Below are 19,155 nucleotides of genomic sequence, written 5' to 3' on the forward strand. Positions count from 1 at the left end.
CAAACTCAGGTCTTCCTTATTCTAAATCTTCTGCTCTAGTCCCTGGACCACCCAAGATTTGTACATCACCTCCATCCCTTGTCCCCTATCAAACCCCACCCTTCCAAGAGAGGGTGAGGCAGCCTAGACTTCTCATGCTTTCTTTAAGCATAATTGCTGATATGAGACCCAGAGGAGGCATTTTAGGGATTTTGGGAGACTGTGCCCCATTTCTGACAGCATCTGGAGAGATGAATATGGAGGAGGTGAAGGCAAGACCTCCATTGCAAATTTCCAGGTCTTTCCATCAGATTGTCCCACTGATCTCTGACCCCAATCCATGAGCTGTTCAGAGAAGACCTTGCCTACTCTTTTTGCCTTTCCCTTCACACAAACTCCAGTCTCTCTTAAGCTCTAGGCAGTCTCCATTGATGGAATTTACCCACAATCCTCAGCACAGAATCCCCCTCCATTGCCTCTCCTCCACATGCAGTCTGTCCTCACCTTTGCTCACTCCTTTATTGAGATCTTTTATCAGGACAGACTTACTCTGTCTTCCCTTCTGCCTCAGAGCCCTTAACACAGGCTATTCTTCTACCTCTTGTGCCCTTCTGTATCTTAGAGTCCTTTGATTTAGAGCTAGAAAGTTACTAAAAGATTCCAAGCTTTCGTTTTATGGATGGGGAAACTAAGATCCAGACAACAAAAATGACTTATCAGGGGCCAAATAACAAGTAGCACTCTCAAATCTGGATCAAGTATGGAACCGCCAAGGATTTTGTTTTATATGGCAACGTCTCAGAGACTTGATTCTGCTCTTGGAAGGTGGAAGGCAAACTTTCTCTCCCAGATGCCTGCTTTATGGGTACAGCCCACTTTCTCTTTTTTCCCTCACCTTGTCACTGATTAATCTCCCTCTCCCCCAGTAAGTTAGTCTCTAGCTTATGTATGTATGTGTATGGGATGTTCAGGGAGGGCTAGCACCTCTGGTGTGAGGGCTGCTCATCCACCTTTGGTGTCCACCTCTCACCCAACTCTCACCTGTGGCTCCAAGAAGCGATAGCATCCACATACCACAGTAAACTATCTCAGCAGATGGGTTAAACCAGTTTGAGAGTAACTGACAGGCCTCAAACCCATCGCTGAGTTAGGAGGATGTCTACTCCAAGCATGTGAAGACTTCCCCTGGTGGGACAAGAATAGTCCCAGCAGCCGTGAAGGTGGCTGAAGCTGGCACTGTGGAGGACTTAAAAGCTTGGACAGATATCAAAGATGCCAAGGTCATTCACTGCATCCTGGGCCATCGAGTCATCTTCACCTTTGTCGTGCCACTGGACTTTAATGACTCTGGAAGAGAGGGAATGAGATGGACAGTTGTGTACAACTCTGCCTCACTTAAATCCAGTTCCCATGCAGGTCAAGTCATCACCTGCGATGTTACTGATCCTCTTTGAAAATGAAGGACAAACAAGAAGTCTCTACCTCAGAGTTTTCCTCACCAAAATCCTTGGCCTCCTAGGTCTCCAATCCTCCCAACTCTCATGGTCTCTAGTTCTAGTCTACCTCAATCATGCATACCTTAGCCATACTCTATCCCTGTCCTGCCAAAGGATTTTCCCCCCCAGAGGCCAAAATTTCTAGTAAGGTCTCTGAGTATAATATAACAGAATTAACATTAGATTTGGAGGACCTGGGTTTGAATCTCAGCTCTTCTGCTTACTGCCCAAGTGAATTATTCTTTCTGTGCCTCAGTTTCCCCACCTGTAAAAGGAGGGGATTGAATCAGGTAGTTTCACAGATCCCTTCCCAAAACTAAATCCTATGACAGTAAATTATTCGCAGAGCAGGATTGGCAGAGTCTGGAAGATCTTGGTTCAAATCTGATTTTAAACACTTTAGTTGTACGACCCTAGGCAAATCTCTTAACCCTGTTTGCCTCAGTTTCCTCATCTGCAAAATGAGCTGGAGAAGAAAATGGCAAAGCACTTCAGTATCTTTGCCAAGAAAACCTCAAATGGGCTCAGAAAGAGTAGGACACTACTGAAATGACTGAACCACAAAGGATTAGGATCAAACATTTAAAACTAGAAAAGAATCTAGAGACCATGTAGTCTAACCTTCTCATTTTATAGATGAAGACAAGAATTTACTCAGAGAGTTCCATGGAGCTTAAGTAACATATTGTGACTGTACAGGCAGTAAGTGTCAGAGGTAAGATTTGCATTTGTATCCTCTGATTCCAGAATTGAGTTGATCTACCACTTGTTGCCTTAGCTCTAGGAAATAGAAACCTCCTCCTCAGTCAGCTACCTCTTTTGCCTCTTGTTCTGTAAACACCGATCAGATCAATAATACCACCATCAATTCTGGGAAGGGAAATTGATTGCCCTATGGCTCCACCCACCATCCCCACGACTTTACTCTTCCCTGACCATTACTCCTTCTCTGTGTTTTCTCCCTCTAATAGAATGTAAGATGCTTTTGAAAAAAAAGAAAGAAAAGACAAAAAAGTAAGACCCCTGAAGGCAGGGATTCTCTTTTAAAATTTTGTTTTTCAATTCACAAACATTTTCTCCCTCTCACAACCCCTTTCTTTTTCTATTTGTATCCCCAGCTCTTAGCACAGTGCCTGGCACATGTAAGTTCTTAGTAAATTTGTTGTTTGTTTGTTCGATTCTTTCTGGAGGATTAACTTAATGGTGATGTGTAGAAAAGGCACTGTCCCAGAAAACAGGAGATTTGGTTTCTAATTCTGATTTTCTCATTGAATTGGAGGGGTCTAAGGGATCATCTCATCCAGCCTCCTCATTTGACAGAAGAAACTGAAATTCAGAGAAGGGACCTTTGGTGCCAGAGGTCATTGAAATAGCAAGAGACAAGACTGGGTCTTGAACCATCAGGATTTCAGTTTCTTCCTCAGCAAAATTGAGGGTCCTGGACTAAATGATCTTTGAGACCTCCCAGCTCTATCATCTCATGCTCTAGGATTCTTTCCCTTTGTTTGCCTCTGCATCTCACCTATATATCTTGATTTTTCCATTACAGCTAAAGCTTGCTGCAGCCAGAATCATGACTGGAAATTCCCTCTGGAATTGAGTCCTCTTTACGTGTTTCTTCCCTCTTCTCCCAGTGAGGTAGTGGAGAATTATCTCCTCCGCTTCTCCCCTCACTCTCTAGCATCCCTAGGCAGCTAGGTGGATTCAACACTGGACCTGGAGTCAGGAAGATCTGAGTTGAATTGAACCTCATACACTTTCTGGACAAGTCATTTCACCTCTCTCTGCCTCAGTTTCCTCAACTACAAAATGGGAACATTATTTGTACCTACCTTGCAGGAATATTCTGAGGGATCAAATGAGATAATATTTTGAAGTGATTAGCACAGTGTCCTTTCCTCTTATATCAGCTTCCAAAAAAAAAAACAACCAACCCAACAACCAGATCTAAGGGCACTGGTTAGAATTCTAGGAAATAACTACAAAAAACTGTAAGTAGGGTGGGGTAAATGGGACTTTGTTGCAGAGAGATGACATCTAGGTCAGACTGAATTCTTGACAACAGCAGCTATGCTATCACTTAGCACAACTTTCCTCAGGCTTCCTCACCCTATTGTCCTCTTAGGACTTACCTTCGCCCCAAATCCCTTCAGAAATGAGGGCAACAGTCTTTGGGGGACAGTCCACTTTCTCTGCCCTTATGACTGAACTTGTGGTTGGATAGTTTTCTATACCCCCCTGTATCTCTACAAGGGTGGCTAAGTGGTACAATGGATAGAGTGCTGGGTCTGAAATCAAGAAGACTTATCTTCTTGAGTTCAAATCTGGTTTCAGATACTTCCTAACTATGTGACCCTGGGCAAGCCACTTAACTCCTGTTTGCCTCAGTTCCATGTCTATAAAATGAGCTGGAGAAGGAAATAGCAAATCACTTTAGTATCTCTGTCAAGAAAACCCCAAATGTCCAAGACAACTCCAAAAGACCCATGATGGAAGATGCTATCCATATCCAGAGAAGGAACTTTGGAGTCTGAATACAAATGGAAGCAAGCTATTTGCTCTCCTTTTCTTTTGCTGTTTTGTTTTGTTTCTTCTTTCTCTTGGTTCCTCCCATAAGTCCTAATTCTTCTTTATATCATGACTATTGTGAAAATATGTTTAATATGAATGTATAAGTAGAATCTGTAGCAGATTGCATGCCATCTTGGGAAGAGGGAAGGAGAGGGAGGAGGAGAAAATTGAAAACTCAAAATCTTATGAAAGTGAATGTTGAAAACTCAAAATAAATAAATAAATAATATATAAAAAAGAAAACCCTGAATGAGATCCCAAAGAGTCAGACATGACTGAGATGACTGCTCAACAACAACATACCTCTACCAAAACAGTTTTTGTAGGAGGTGGAAGAATTCCTAATAATGGCTTTGCCTGAAATTCCAATAGATAGATCCTGGTCTCTGCCATAGACCACTTCCTCTAAAAGGTCTTTATTCCTTTGCCTTCCCCTATTTAAAAAAGAAATACAAAATTTGGACCTGGAAGTCACTTTAGACATATCTAGTTCAATCCACTCATTTTACAGATTGAGAAATGGAGGACCAGAGAAGGGAAAAATCAAGATCTCATACCAAGTAATAGAAACAGGATAGAACTGAGTCCTGATTCTAAACCTAATGTTCTTTACAAAGTATTGTGACTTCTTACTTGTACAGTCAAATAGAGCATGACATGGTTTTTAAACAGTCAGTCAATAAGTATCTGTTAAGTGCCTACTCTGTGCTAGGTACTGTGCCAAGTACTGGAATAAAAATAAAAGAAAAACAATCCCCGCCCTCAATCTACAATCTAATGGAATATACTACATGCAAACAGTTATGTACAAACAGTCACCACAGTCTATTTTGAGTTACTTTAAGGAAGTTCATTGTATTTTCTTAACCTGGCATTCAAGACCCTCTATGACCTGACTCAAAGATACAATTCAATGAAATTCAACAGGCACTTAAAATTTTATTTTCTTTCGATTAGCAAAAAAATCTATTTTCTCTTCTTCCTGCTTCCTGCCCCCTCATGAAAAAAGACAAGAAAAACAAAACCCTTGTAACAAATATAGAAAACCAAGCAGAATGATTACCTAATTGGCCAAGTCCCATAATATGTCTCATTCTGCACCCTGAGTCTATCTGCACCCTCTCTGTCAGGTGGTGGATAGTTCACTTCGTCATAGGATCTCTGGAATCAATGATCTTTGCATTGATCCGGATTCTTGAGTGTTTCAAAGTTCAACAGAGATCTTAAAAGCCCCATGTATGAGTAAGGTGCAGTATTAGCCCTCTTAAGGAGGATCTAGCCAAAATGAACTACTTACCATTTTCATAACACCTCATCCACATTTCTCTTTTTTACCTTTGTTCATGCTGTTCCCCAGGCTTGGTTTGTCCTCCCCCTCATCTCTGCCTGTTTTAATCTTATCCATCCCTCAAGGCTCAGCTCAAATATCAACTCCTCACTGAAGCTTTCCCTGAGCAATCCTACTGGAATTGATGTCTCCTTGCCCTGATCTCTCTTAGAGCATCTTCTTAAAATATGCTGTTTTTTGCTTATTGGTTTTCAGTTGTGTCTGACTCTTTGTGATCCCATTTAGGGTTTTCTCAGCAAAGGTTTGCCATTTCCTTCTCCAGTTTATTTTACAGATGAGGAAACTGAGGCAAATAGGGTTAAGTGACTTATCCAGGGTCATACAGCTAATAAATGTCTGAGACCAGATTTGAACCAAAGAAGATGAGTCTTTCTGACTCCAAACCCAGCACTCTATCAACTGTGTCACCTAGCTGCCCCATTTCAGGGCTGCTTTCCACCTTTGGGGTCCATGTGTTCCACCCAACTCTCACCTGTAGCTCCAAGAAGCTGTAGCATGCACAGAGGCCACACCCTGTTGAACCATTTCAGCAGATGGGCTAAGGCAGGTTGAGGAGAACCGAGAGGTCTCAAACCTTTTGGTGAGTTGGGGGTGTCTACTTCAAGCACGTGAAGATTCCCCGCAGTGGAATGGGTGGATGAGAACAATTTGTTCCCATGACCATGAAGGCAGCTGAAGTAGGCACTGTGGAGTGCTTAGAGCTAGATTAGACACCAAAGACACTGAGGTCACTCACAGCATCTTGAGCCATCACCAGTCATCTTGACGCTATCCTGCCACTGGACTGTGATGGCTCTGGAAGACAGAGTGAGACTTGCAACTTTGTGCATCTCTGCCTCACTTAAATCCAATTTACACATGAATCAAAGACATCACCAATCGCCCGTACCATTTTACCATTATACCTAACTCAAAGTCCTGTGGCAACAGGTATGTGATGAATCCCAGTGAGGATACACTGGGAGCTGTGGTCACAATCCTGCACACAGGTGGCCCAGGCCATAGGGTCATTTCTCACTGAAAGCAGCAGTGGGACTCGCAGCCCCCTGGGTGTCTGAGCAGTCTTTTAAGGATCTCACCTCTCATCTCCTGGTGTGAGGAAGGGGCTAGGAAAGGTGCCCTAAAAATTGTCTGTTTACCTAACCTTGGTCTGATTACCGCAGCAGGTAGGGATCCTACCCTGTGGTCAAAACACAAAAAAATATACAAAAACTTCTGCGAAAATGGTTCTACTCATCATCAGTACATGGAATGTGCACACAGACAACACAAAATCCAGTAAACCTGAAAGATGAACGGTTCTTGTTGCAAGAGAACTCAGCAGGTATTGCATCCAAATAAGTTTCCCTGTGCTAAACAAGGTTGGAAAATGAAGGCTAACTTATTGAAGTTGGAGCTGAATACACATTTTTCTGAAGTGACCGAAGTGAAGAGGAGCACCATGAAACTGGTGTAGGTTTTGCAATCCAAACTAATCTGGTCAACAACTTCATCAATGCCTATATTCCTACCATGACGAATCCCAATGAGGTCAAAGAAAATTTTTACGAAGACCTGGAGACCCTTATCGTTAATGTGCCAAAAGAGGACAAGCTTTTAATTCTGGGGAACTTTAATGCTAGAGTAGGCACAAACTACCAGACATGACAGGGAGTCTTAGGGAGGAATGGAGTTGGAAACAGCAACATCAATGGTCACCTACTACTGAAGATTTGTGCATCTCAAGACCTCATCACCAATGCTGTCTTCCATTTACCTAAATTCAATAAACTTCCTGGATGCACCCTTGCAGCAAACATTGACATTTAATACACTATGTTATTGTAAGGAGTAGAAACAGACAGGATGTGAGAGTGATGAAGACAATGTATGATGTGGAGTGCTGGACTGATCACAGACATCCTCTCCAAGCTAAATATTTGCATTCAACAAAAGTGGTGGCCTCAAGGCAAAATGACTACCAGGAGAATTAATATCAACAGATTAGAATACTTCTTTGAACAAGAACATTTTGTTGCTAACTTGGAGGGAAAGTTGAGCCAAAACAGTTGGCAACAGTGGAGTAGAAAGCAGTGACCAACTTTCAGAGATTTGGTGTACTGCACTGCATTTGTTCATCTGGGTCAGAACACTCACAAACATCATGACTGGTTTGATGAAAATGATGGGGAAATCCAGAAGGTGCTGAATGAAAAATGAGAACTCCACAGGGTTTACCAGCAGGATAGCTCATTCATCTCCAAGAAAGCAACATTTAATTCCAACAAAAGTAAAGTACAAGTGAAGCTTAGAGAGATGCAGAATTCATGGCTCAATATGAAAGCAGATGAAATTCAGTTTTATGCTGACGATAATAATCCAAAGCACTTTTATAATGCCCCGAAGGCTATTTATGGGCCAAAAACCTATGGTGCATCTCAATTACTCAGTGCTGATGGAGCCATATTGATTAGTGATAAGGACATGGTCCTAGAGGGATGGGCTGAACACTTCCATAGTGTTCTCAACATCATCAATCAATGCTGAGGCCATTGACTGTTTACCTCAGGTTGAAGACAGTCCCTCCTTAGCTGAACTTCCAACTGAAGAAGAGGTTTTGAGGGCCATTATGCTTCTCTCATGTGCAAAGCATCTGGTGCTGATTCTATTCCAGTTGAAATTTACAAGGTAGGGGGATCATTGCTCATACAAAGGCTGACTAAAATTTTCCAGTTTATATGGCAAGAGGAGGTTGTCCCCCAGGAGTTCAAGGATGCCTCCATTGTCCATCATTATAAAGGTAAAGGGAATAGATTGTCCTGAGACAATCACAGGGGTGGAGAGTCCTTTCTCTTAATCATTGATTTCAAGATTTTTGCTAGAATCCTCCTTAAGAGGCTGATCCTTCACTTGTAAGATGATCATCTACATGAGAGCCAATGTGGCTTCAGAAAGGGCCAGGGAACAATTGATAGGGTGTTTGCTGCCTGACAACGCCAGGAGAAATTCCAGGAACAGAACAGAGGTCTGTACACAGTGTTTGTAGATCTGACCAACACCCTTGATACTGTTAATTGTGAGGGCTTATGGAAATTTATGTCAAAATTTGGTTGCCCAGAGAAGTTCATCAGTATTTATTGTGTTAATTTCATGACAGCATGCTTGTCTGGATTCTGGGTAACAGAAGATACTCTTGCACTTTCCCAGTCATCAGTGGAGTGAAACAAGGCTTTATGCTTACTTCTGTGCTTTGTAGCCTGATATTTTCAGCCATGTTCTCAAATGTCTTCAATGAGGACAAACATGACATGAGGGTCAGCTATTGCATTGATGGTAAATTCTTCAACTTGAAAAAGCTACAAGCCAAGACTAAAGTAGAGGGAGTGTTGGTGCATGATTTTCTGTTTGCAGTGCACTGGATGCAGCCTCTGAAGCTGAGATGCAACAAAATATGGATCAATTCTCTGCTGTTTGTGATTATTTTGACCTAAAAATGAACATGAAGAAAACACAGGTGTTCCATCAACCAGTACCACACCATCAGTTGGAAGCATCAGTTACAGCAAATGGAGAAATTTTGAATACTGTGGATAAGTTCACTTACCTTGGCAGTGTACTTTCTAGGGAAATACATACTGATAATGAGGTTGACATGTCTTTCCAGAGCTGGCTCAGTGTTAGGGAGGCTCCGAAGGAAAGTGTGGGAGAGAAGAGATATTGGATTGACTACTAAACTGAAAGTCTAGAGAGACATTGTGCTGACATCATTGTTGTATTCTTGTGAAACCTAGACAGTCTACTAATGCCATGTCAGAAAACAGAATCACTTTTATCTGAATTGTCTTAGGAATATTCTGAAGATCATCTAGCAGGATAAGGTACCAGACACTGAGGTCCCCTTACTCAAAGTAAATTAGTGTGAAGCATTCAAACTCCAGTGCAGAGAGCGAAACTACAACACGCTGACCATGTTGTTGGAATGCCAAATGTACTCTTGCCTAAAAGACTTTTATGGAGAATTCACGCAGGACAAGCACTCATGTGGTGGTCAGAAAAAGCAATCAAAATCTCTCTTATGAGCTTTGGAATTGATTGTATGACAGGAGAAACACTGGCACAGGACCGTCCAGCATGGTGTCATGCCCACATCAGAGAAGGTGCTGTACTCTATGAGCAAAGCAGAATTAAAGTAGCTCAAAAGAAATGCAAGAAAGGCAAATTTAGAGAATCCACCTCAAAGGTTCACATAGACTATTTGTGCCCAACCTGTGGTAGTACATTCTGGGCTTATATTAGTCTAACCAGCCATAGTTGGATACACTAACTTGTCTCTAACATAGTGATATCATTTTGGTCCTCCTTGAGAATGAAGGACAACAACCAACCAACCAATCTACATACATACATACATACATGTGACTGGGATATATATATATATATATATACACATATATATATATATGCATACACAAATGTGTTCGGAATATATGTGTATGTGCATACATGTGACTGGTATATATGTATATATATACATATACGTATGTGACTGGGATATATCTGTATATGCATAGATGTGATTGTGATATATATCTGTACATACATATGTAAATGTGATGGGGATATAAATGTATATATACATCCATATGACTGGGTGTTTGTGTATACATACATATGTGTGACTGGGACATATATTATGTATATAAATATATGTGACTGGGATATCTGTGTGTACAAACACGTGTGATGGGATATATATTATGCATATACATAAATGTGACTGGGATATATGTGTGTGTATATATACACTTATGTGTGGCTGGGCTGGAGATACATACACAGAGGCACACATGAGCTGTAGTCCTCTCTCTCAAACAACCTGCTTGAAATCTTCCTCTGGATAGCCTGATGGCATCTCAGACTTCACTTATTCAAAACTGAATTCATTATTTTCTCCACCAAATCTAACCCACCCTATTTCTATTCATGCTATCTCCATCTTTCTTGTTGTCCAGGCATGAAACTCTGGCATAATGGTTTCCTTTTCTCTCCCCATCTTCCCCCCCCCCCCAAATGTTTACATCCAATTGGTTTCAGGTTCTGTCAATGGCTTAGCTCAGAGAAGTTAAACAGGAGGCCTGCAGGTGGCCCACAATACTCCCAAGTATGGACAGAGTCAGATTAAAATGTAATTGAGAAATATTTAACAAAATAAGTGAAAATATTATAGAGCATAGATAGTGTTAATTTGTGGTTTTCTAGGTCAATAAGTTCCCACAGGGATCCTTAGGTAGAAGTTAGTGATTCCTTTTCTATTTGAATTTAACTCCACTGGCTTAGCTGACACCTCTTCAATTTGTTCTCTCCTCTTCATTTTCACTGACCCCGCACTAGCTGGCCCTTATCACTGCTCATTGGGACTACTGTGAAAGCCTCCTAAGCCATCTTCCTGACTATAAACCCTCTCTCCTCCAATTCTTCATTCAAAATAATCTTAGTTCATAAGTTTGACCACATAACTCCCCAGATCAAAGTGCTATTGGATTTCACATTTAAAAGATCACTTTTGATAGAGCAGTTTCATTTGAGTGGAGGGGTAAGAAGCTAGACTGCCAAGGGATTGTGTTATTAGTGTGTGATGAGGAAATAGAGAAAAATAGCACAGACTTCCTAGGATATCACAGTTACAAAAGAGAGATATAACATGATCTTTTGAGGAGAGCTGATACTGATCTCCCTCCTCAATCACAGAAGCATAGGGTAGAGTAGAGAATGAGTATTTATTATGCATGTTCTGTGTGCCAGGCACTGTGCTAACAACACTTTTACAAATATAATTTCATTTGATCTTCACGAGGAGGCAGTGGTTGTTATTCCCATTTTACAGAGGAGGAAATTGAAGCAAACAAAGAGACTTGCCAAGGATCACACAGGTGTTATCCTCATTTTACATTTGAGGCAAACAGAGGTTAAGTGACTTGCCCAGGGTCACACAGCTGATAAGTGTTGAGGCCAGATTAGAATTCAGGTCTTCCTGATTCCAAGCCCAGCACTCTATCCACTGTGCTACCAGGTGCCTCAAGCATAGATTTAAGGTTTAAAAGGTGGGAATCAGGGAAGAAGGAAAGGAGGGAAGTAACTCCTACCTTAAATTTGAAATCTCATGTTTTTTAAGTTGAATTGGAGTTTTTAAATCTTTGGGAAACAGAAAAAAGAAGACAGTCTTAGGTGAGCCAACGTAGAAAAAAGAGAAAATTTGCAATACACTTTTGGAATACTGCAATTTCCTAATCTTTATACCCATATTATTTTCTTTGTGGAACATTTTGTTCACTCCTGCTTTCAAATAGCATTTTTAATTTAATTTTTTCAACTAATAAAAATTCCCAAAGGATTCATCTAAAAAAATGCTACCTACCTCCATAGAGGAAGAACTGATGAACTCTGAATGCAGATTGAAGTATCATTTTCTTTCTTCCTTTCATCTTTCTTTCTTTTCTTTCTTCCTTTCTGCTAACATAAAAATATCTTTTGCCTGATTTCACATGAGGAAAAAAAAAGAAAAAGAAAAACCCTTGTAGCATATATGCATAATCAACCAAAACAAATTTCCATGTTGGCCTTGTCCAAAAACATCTGTGTCTCATTTTGCACCTCGGGTTCATCTCTTCTTTGTCAAGAAGGGGGAAGCATCCTTTTTCATAGGTTCTGAGGAATCATTGTCTTACTCAGAATTCTCAAAGGTGTTTGTTTTTACAATGAATGTCGTTGTTATTGTATAAATTGTCCTCTTGATTTTCCTCACTTCACTATGTATCAGTTCAAGTCTTTTCAGGTTTTTTTTCTGAAATCATCCTTATTGTAATTTTTTTATGGCATAATAGTATCCCATTATATTCATACACTGTAAGTTGGTTAGCTGTTCCTCAATTGATACAACAAGCATTTATGAAATGCTTTTCAGGCACTGTGCTGGGTTCCGAGCATACAAAGATGAAACCCAAATAGTCCCTGCCTTCAAGGAACTTCCATCCTATTGGAAGGAAAGGTTATTTCTAGTGATTAGTTACAAAGGGGACAAGGTGAAGGGGTGGGGAGTAGGACTTGTTGATCCTAACAGAGTGTGGGGAATTTGAGATATTCCAGAGAGGCAGGCCAGAGTGGGACTAGTGGCAGTGTCCTTGTGAACCTCAATCTCCCTAATGTGGGCATTTAGGGATTCTGAGAGTAAAATGTGTGTGTGTGTGTGTGTGTGTGTGTGTGTGTGTGTGTACGTACATGAGTGTATGTGTGTTTACTTCTCTCTACACATCTCTGCCTTCCTGTTTTCTGGCTTTCTGTAGTCTTCTCCTCCTCCTCTCTGTGTGTGTCCAAGGTTCTTCCTATTTATGTCTCTCTCTCTTTTTCTCTGTGGTTCCATCACTTTCTCTGTCCCCTTGGGCCCCCCTATCTCCATTCTGTTTTTCTCTGTCTCTCTCTGTATTTCTCTGTTTCCACATGTTAGATGTGTTCTTGCTTAGTAAGTATTTGACCCAAACAGAGACGGGAAAAGGGCTGGGGTATGGGGAGGGGAGGTGAGGAGGAAGGAAGGTGAGAGGAGGGGGGCAGGGGGATAAAAAAGCAAAGAGCAGGAGTCAGTGTGAAATAGCACTGAATACATACCCAGCTGTCTCCCTTATCTTTCTCTGGCAAAAGGAGAGGAGCATCAGGGCAGAACGAGTATTTGAAGGAAGGGTGTGAGGGGAAGATGACTGCAGAACAGCAGGATAGATAGATAAATGGGTGCCAGCTACAGGGCCTGAGATAAAGGGAATCTATAAAGACCACACACAGAGGAACATTGCCTCAACCCAGCAGCTCCTGGGCCCCCAGGGGAGGGCAGTTTTGTTGCTGGCCTCCGAGGTTAAGGAATGGCAACCAGGTATTATGAAAAGAACGCTTCCCTGGGAAGCAGGAGATGTGGGGTGGAGTCCTGTTTTCGCTGCTGATTCATTACAGTCATAGAATCGTAGACCAGAGCTGGAAAGGGTCCTCAGATGGCCTCTAGTCCGAGGAAACTGAGACCCAGGGAGATAAAATCATTTGCCTAAGATTGCATGGACAGCAAGTGTCTCAGGTAGGATTTGAACACAGGTCTCTGACTCTAGAGTCCATATTCTTTCCACGGTTCTTTTCCCTCTGGACCTCAGTTTCCTCACTGTAAAACTGGAGGGAGGGGTCATGGTGACACCTTCCTTCTAGTATATTACAGGGACATTGTAAGGATCCGATGAGATAATGTCAATAAAGTGTAATCATGGAAAGTTATAAAATGGTGAATCTTCTTCTTCTTCCTCTTCTTCTTCTCCTCCTTCTTCTCCTTTGTCTTCTCCATCATCATCATCATCATCATCATCATCATCATCATCATCATCATCATCATCATCATCATCAATCTCTTCCTCCTCCTCCTGCTCTTCCTCCTCTTCCTCTGTCTTCTCAGAAGATGGGGCATTTTGGAAAAATAGAAGGATAAAGTAAGGGAAACACCAGAACAGACTAGGTTGGGGTAGGATAGCAGAATATCTGCATGTAAATATGTACCTTTCTGTAGGATCTTCTCTTAGAAAAATCCTGATAATTACACCTTGTTGGTTGTATGACCTTGACCATATGCTAATACTGTCAGCATTGCTGTGAATATTTCTCCCAAAGAAATTATCCTGAATTTACTATATGTCTATCTATCTATGTATCTATGTATCTACCTATCTATCTACTCACACATATATGCATGTATATGTATATGTATATATATATAATATATTTATGTAAATAGATGAACTGGACAGATCACTTAATTTCTGCTTGCCTCAGTTTCCCTATTTACAAAATGGGAATAATTGATAGCACCTATTTCACCTATTGTGAGGATCAAATGAATTCATATTTGTAAAGTGCTTTGCAAACCTTAAAACCCTATCAATTATTGTTACTTATATGTGTGCTTAGTGCCCCCTTCCTCTCCTATAGATTAAGAAAAACTCCTTGAGGACAGTGATCATTTCATTTCTATCCTTATATTCCCACCATTTCACTCAATACTTGACATATAGTAGGCATTTAATAAATGCTTCTTTGCTTGCTTAATAATACCAATACTGCACTAGCTTCCATTTATATAGCATTTTTAAGTTTACAATGTGCTTTACATACGTTATCTCATAATCTCTCTGGGCCTCAGTTTCTCCATCTATAAAATGAGAGTGTTAATGTCTGTACTCACAAAGAAGTATAACACAGAGTATGATGTGTTAGGCAGCTAAGTAGTGAGGTGTTTAGAGAGCTGGACTTAGAGTCAAGAAGACCGAGTTCAAATCCAACTTCAGACGGTTAGCCGGCTGTATGACCTTGGTCAAGTCACTTAACCTATGCCTTCTTCAGTTTCCTCCTCCGTAAAATGGGGATAATAATAGAATCTCTCTCCCAGGATTGTTGTGAGAATAAAAATCATATTTGTAAAGTGCTTTGCAAACCTTATAGTGCTATGCAAATGCTAGCTGCTGCTATTATTATGAGATGTAATAGGACCAAGGAAGAGATGCAAAGTGCTTTGGGAAAATGAATGGAAATCAAAAGCACTTTCACTGGTAGGGGAAGAGGGCTGCTCTAGGAAATGGCACCAAACTGAGTCTTGAAGGAAGATTTTAAAAGGTAGAGGTGGAGGAGTCCATGTGAAGAGGAGGTGTGTAAAATGAGGTTGGAAAGATGGGTGACAAGAAGGCTGTGAGGCACCTGGAATGCAAGTTTTGTATGAGGATTGTATAGGGAACCACTGGGGCCTTTTGAGAAGGTGAGTAATATGGACAGAACTATGCCTTAGGAAAATTTATATGAGCGATGTAAAAGATGGATTGGAGAGGCTGGTGAGAAAAGACAGAGAGATCCATTAGGAATTAGAATCTGGGGGAATTTGGGATATTGCTGTGCATGAAGCTAGGATGGAACTGATGGTAGCCAATCATAGCACAGGAGCAGTTGTGAGAAACCCTAGGGTCTATACTTGGGAAGTGGATTGCTAGACGTTTTAATAGGGGCAGATGGTTATCTATATTTTGTATCTACAAAACAAGGCGCAGCTAGATGGTTCAGTGGTTAGAGCGAGGATGGGGAGCCTATGGTCTCGAGGCCCCATGTGGCCCTCTAGGTCCTCAAGGGCAGCCCTTTGACTGAATCCAAGCTTCACAGAACAAATTTCAGTCAAAAGGCCACACTTGAGGACCTAGAGGATTACATATGGTATCCTCGAAGCCCACAGGTTCCCTACCCCAGGGTTAGAGCACTGGACCTGGAGTCAGGAAGCATTTTTGAGTTCAAATCTGGCCTCAGACACTTACTAGCTATGTGACCTTGGGCTCTTTACTCTGCTTGCCTCCGTTTCCTCATCTGTAAAATGAGCTGGAGAAGGAAATGGCAAACCACTCCAGTATTTGTGCCAAGAAAACCCCAAATGGGGTCATGAAGAGTCGGACATGACTGAAAAACCACTGAACAACGATATAGCTAAATATCATGGAGATAGAACTGATAGGAATTGAAAACTGATTAGATATAGGTATGTGGCACATTGAGAGGAAGCAAGTCAAATATTAGTCTGAGTTTATGGGTGAATGAGAGGATAGTGGTATTTTCAACAGAAATAGGAAATGTTTGGAGGTGAGGCAAGTTGAGGGGGAAGGACAAGTTCAGTTTGGGATATATGGGGTTTGAGGTGCAGGTCACAAATGGTAATATGTATGGAGATGTGAAGAAAGCAGCTAATGATGAAATTAGCTAATGATCTTGAGAGGTGGTTTGCAGAATAGACAACAAGGTTGCATTTATAGATTTGAGAGTCATCTGAACAGAGGTGATAATTTAACCCATAGTAGAGAATGAGATCATCGAGAGAGAAGCAGCCCAGGGCAGAATCTCAAAAGGTGCCCAGTCTTAGGGGGCAGGAGATGGATATTCATCCAGCAAAGGAGACTGAGACAGGAGGAGAGCCTGGAGAGAAGAATGTAACGGATGCCCAGGGAGGCAAGAGTCTCGAGAAGGAGGGTGGACAGGAGTGTCAGAAGCTTCAGAAATATCAAGGAGGAAAAGCATTAAGAAAATGCTACTGTGTGGGGCAGCTAGGTGGTGCAGTGGATAGAGCACAGGTCCTGGACTCAGGAGGACCTGACTTCAAATCTGACCCAAGAAACTTACTAGTTGTGTGACCTTGGGCAAGTCACTCAATCCCAATTACTTCCCCCCCCCCAAAAAAAAAGTGCTACTGGATTTTACATTTGAAAGATCATGCTTTACTTTTGATAAATCAGTCACATTTGAGTAGAGGGGTAAGAATCTAGATTGCTGAGGATTAGGGTATTAGTGTATGATGAGAAAATAGAAGAAAAAAAGCATAGACTTCCTAAGAAATTACAAAGGAGAGATGTCGCGCAATCATTTGGGGGAAGCTGATTCTAATCGACATAAATGGGAGCAAGAGAGTAATTTGTACCATGACCACATTAGTGTAGAGGAAAACAACATTGAAAGACTTCTGAACTCTGATCAATGCAGTGATCAGTTGTGTCTTCAGAGGATGGAAAATGAAACATTCTCTTGTTTCTTCACAGAGAGGTGGTGGACTATAGGTATGGAATGAGGTATACATTGCTAGATATGGCCAAAGGGTTCTTTTGTTTTGCCAAACTATTTTAAAAATTATTTTTTTTTACAAGAGAGGATTTAATTGGAGGTAGAGGTCATTTTTAAATGACAGAGATATTTAAAAAAGAGCATCAGAACATTTAAAAAAGAGAGACTGTCAGAGATGAATCAAAGGATTGCTAAGCAGCACGAGGATAAATTTGTATTGGGCTCCAGTTGACAGTTTCATGACTTCCTTGACAGCAGCTAAGGAGCGGGAATGAAGGAGGTAGATTGTGGGAGTAGGACTGAGGATGAGGTAGAGAGGGAGGGAGTCTGTGAACCAGGTGCTGAATTCATTGAGAAAGGAAGACAAGTATACTTGGAGGTAAATAATAACAGCAAGGATTTGAACTGGATGATAGAGATGGATGGAGTGAACTTCACAGGAGGAGAGGTTGCTGACTGATGATGGCACGGGTAGTCCAGAAGTGGTGGTGGAGAACAGAGAGTATGCTGACCTCTTCCTGACCCCATAGGTGTTAGAGGGAGGGGGTCAGGAGAGAAGAAAAGGCTAGCCAACTCTGGAGAGAGTGATAATGGATCAAGTATCTTCAGAAGAGTCAAGTTTCTGTGATGGAAAGAGGAGAAGTGGGTGTGGGGGGGGGTCTGTTAATAACAAATCGGGGATTCTGGAGGACACAGAGAAATCAGAGGACAAAGGAGACTAGGGGAAGGGAGAGCTGGATTTGTCAAGAGTGAGAGAGGAGGGGGAAAGAGCAGAGTAGAAGGGAGTTTGCCACAGCACACAGGGACTCTGAATCACAGACCTAAGGAGAGCAGGATGTAGAAATTTGCCAGATATAGGGCTGGAAAAGTTCAAAGTATGAAGAAGCTCATAGTCTAAATGAACCTCAAAGTTGTAATTAGGATTCTGGGATGAAGGTGCTTGGACACTGGTGTCTGCTAGGTGGAGTTTCTTTCCTTCCTTCCTTCCTTCCTTCCTTCCTTCCTTCCTTCCTTCCTTCCTTCCTTCCTTCCTTCCTTTCTTCCTTCCTTCCTTCCTTTACTCCTTTTCTTTCTTTCCTCATTCCTTTCCTTTCTGTTTTCTTTCTTTTCCTTTTTCTTTCCTTCCTCCTTCCCTTCCTTCCCTTTTCCTTCCCTTCCCTCCCCTTCTGTCCCCTCTCCTCTCCTTTCCTTTCTTTCTTTCTTTTCAATAATTTTTATTGGTATCTTTTAAAAACATCACCTACATTTCTTATATTTTCATGGGTCTATGTGGGACAATGTACGTTGTTATCTTAATCATGTCTCTACCAGCATTCATACAGAATGTTATCAGGTCTCTTCATTAACTTGATTGGCTCCTTCTTGAAGGTCTCCAACTTGTCCACGGATAGTAGATAGTGTCAGGAACACCTGAATTCAAATCTGTCCTGACACTTACTACCTCTGTGACCCTGGGCAAGTCACCTAGCCTCGTCTCAGTTTCTTCAGCTGTAAAATAGGGATCACAAAAGCACCTCTCACCTAGGGTGGTTGTGAGGATCAAATAAGATGATATTTGTAAAGCACTTAGCACAGTGCCTGGCACATTCATGCTATATAAATATGGCTATTATAATTATCATTATTAGAATGTCACCTGAAACCTGGTATTACTGCTGTATTCTGACCAAGACAGAGCACAACAGGATTGCCACCTCCTTTTTCCTGGGCATTATGTCTCTTTTAATGAAACCAATGATTTCATTCAATTCTTGACCATTACACTACTCTATTTGGGGCAGCTAGGTGGTACAGTGCCAGGTCTGGAGTCAGGAGAACCTGAGTTCAAACCCTAATTAGCTGTGTGACCTGGGCAAGTCACTTCATCCTCTTTGCCTCAGTTTCCTCATCTGTAAAATGAGCTAGAGAAGAAAACCCCAAATGGGTCATGAGAAGTCAGACATGCATGAAATGACTAGACAATAACTAAACCAACTATTAACTTATAATTGAACTTGCAGTCCACTGAATGTTCCCACAAATTTTCTTTGTACAGACTGTTACCAAGCTGTATCTCTTCCACACTATACTTGTAAATCCGAGTTTTTGAACTGAAATTCATGACTTTTCTTTTTTTTCTTA

Source organism: Notamacropus eugenii, chromosome 2, assembly GCF_028372415.1.
Source record: "Notamacropus eugenii isolate mMacEug1 chromosome 2, mMacEug1.pri_v2, whole genome shotgun sequence".
Lineage (NCBI taxonomy): Eukaryota > Metazoa > Chordata > Mammalia > Diprotodontia > Macropodidae > Notamacropus > Notamacropus eugenii.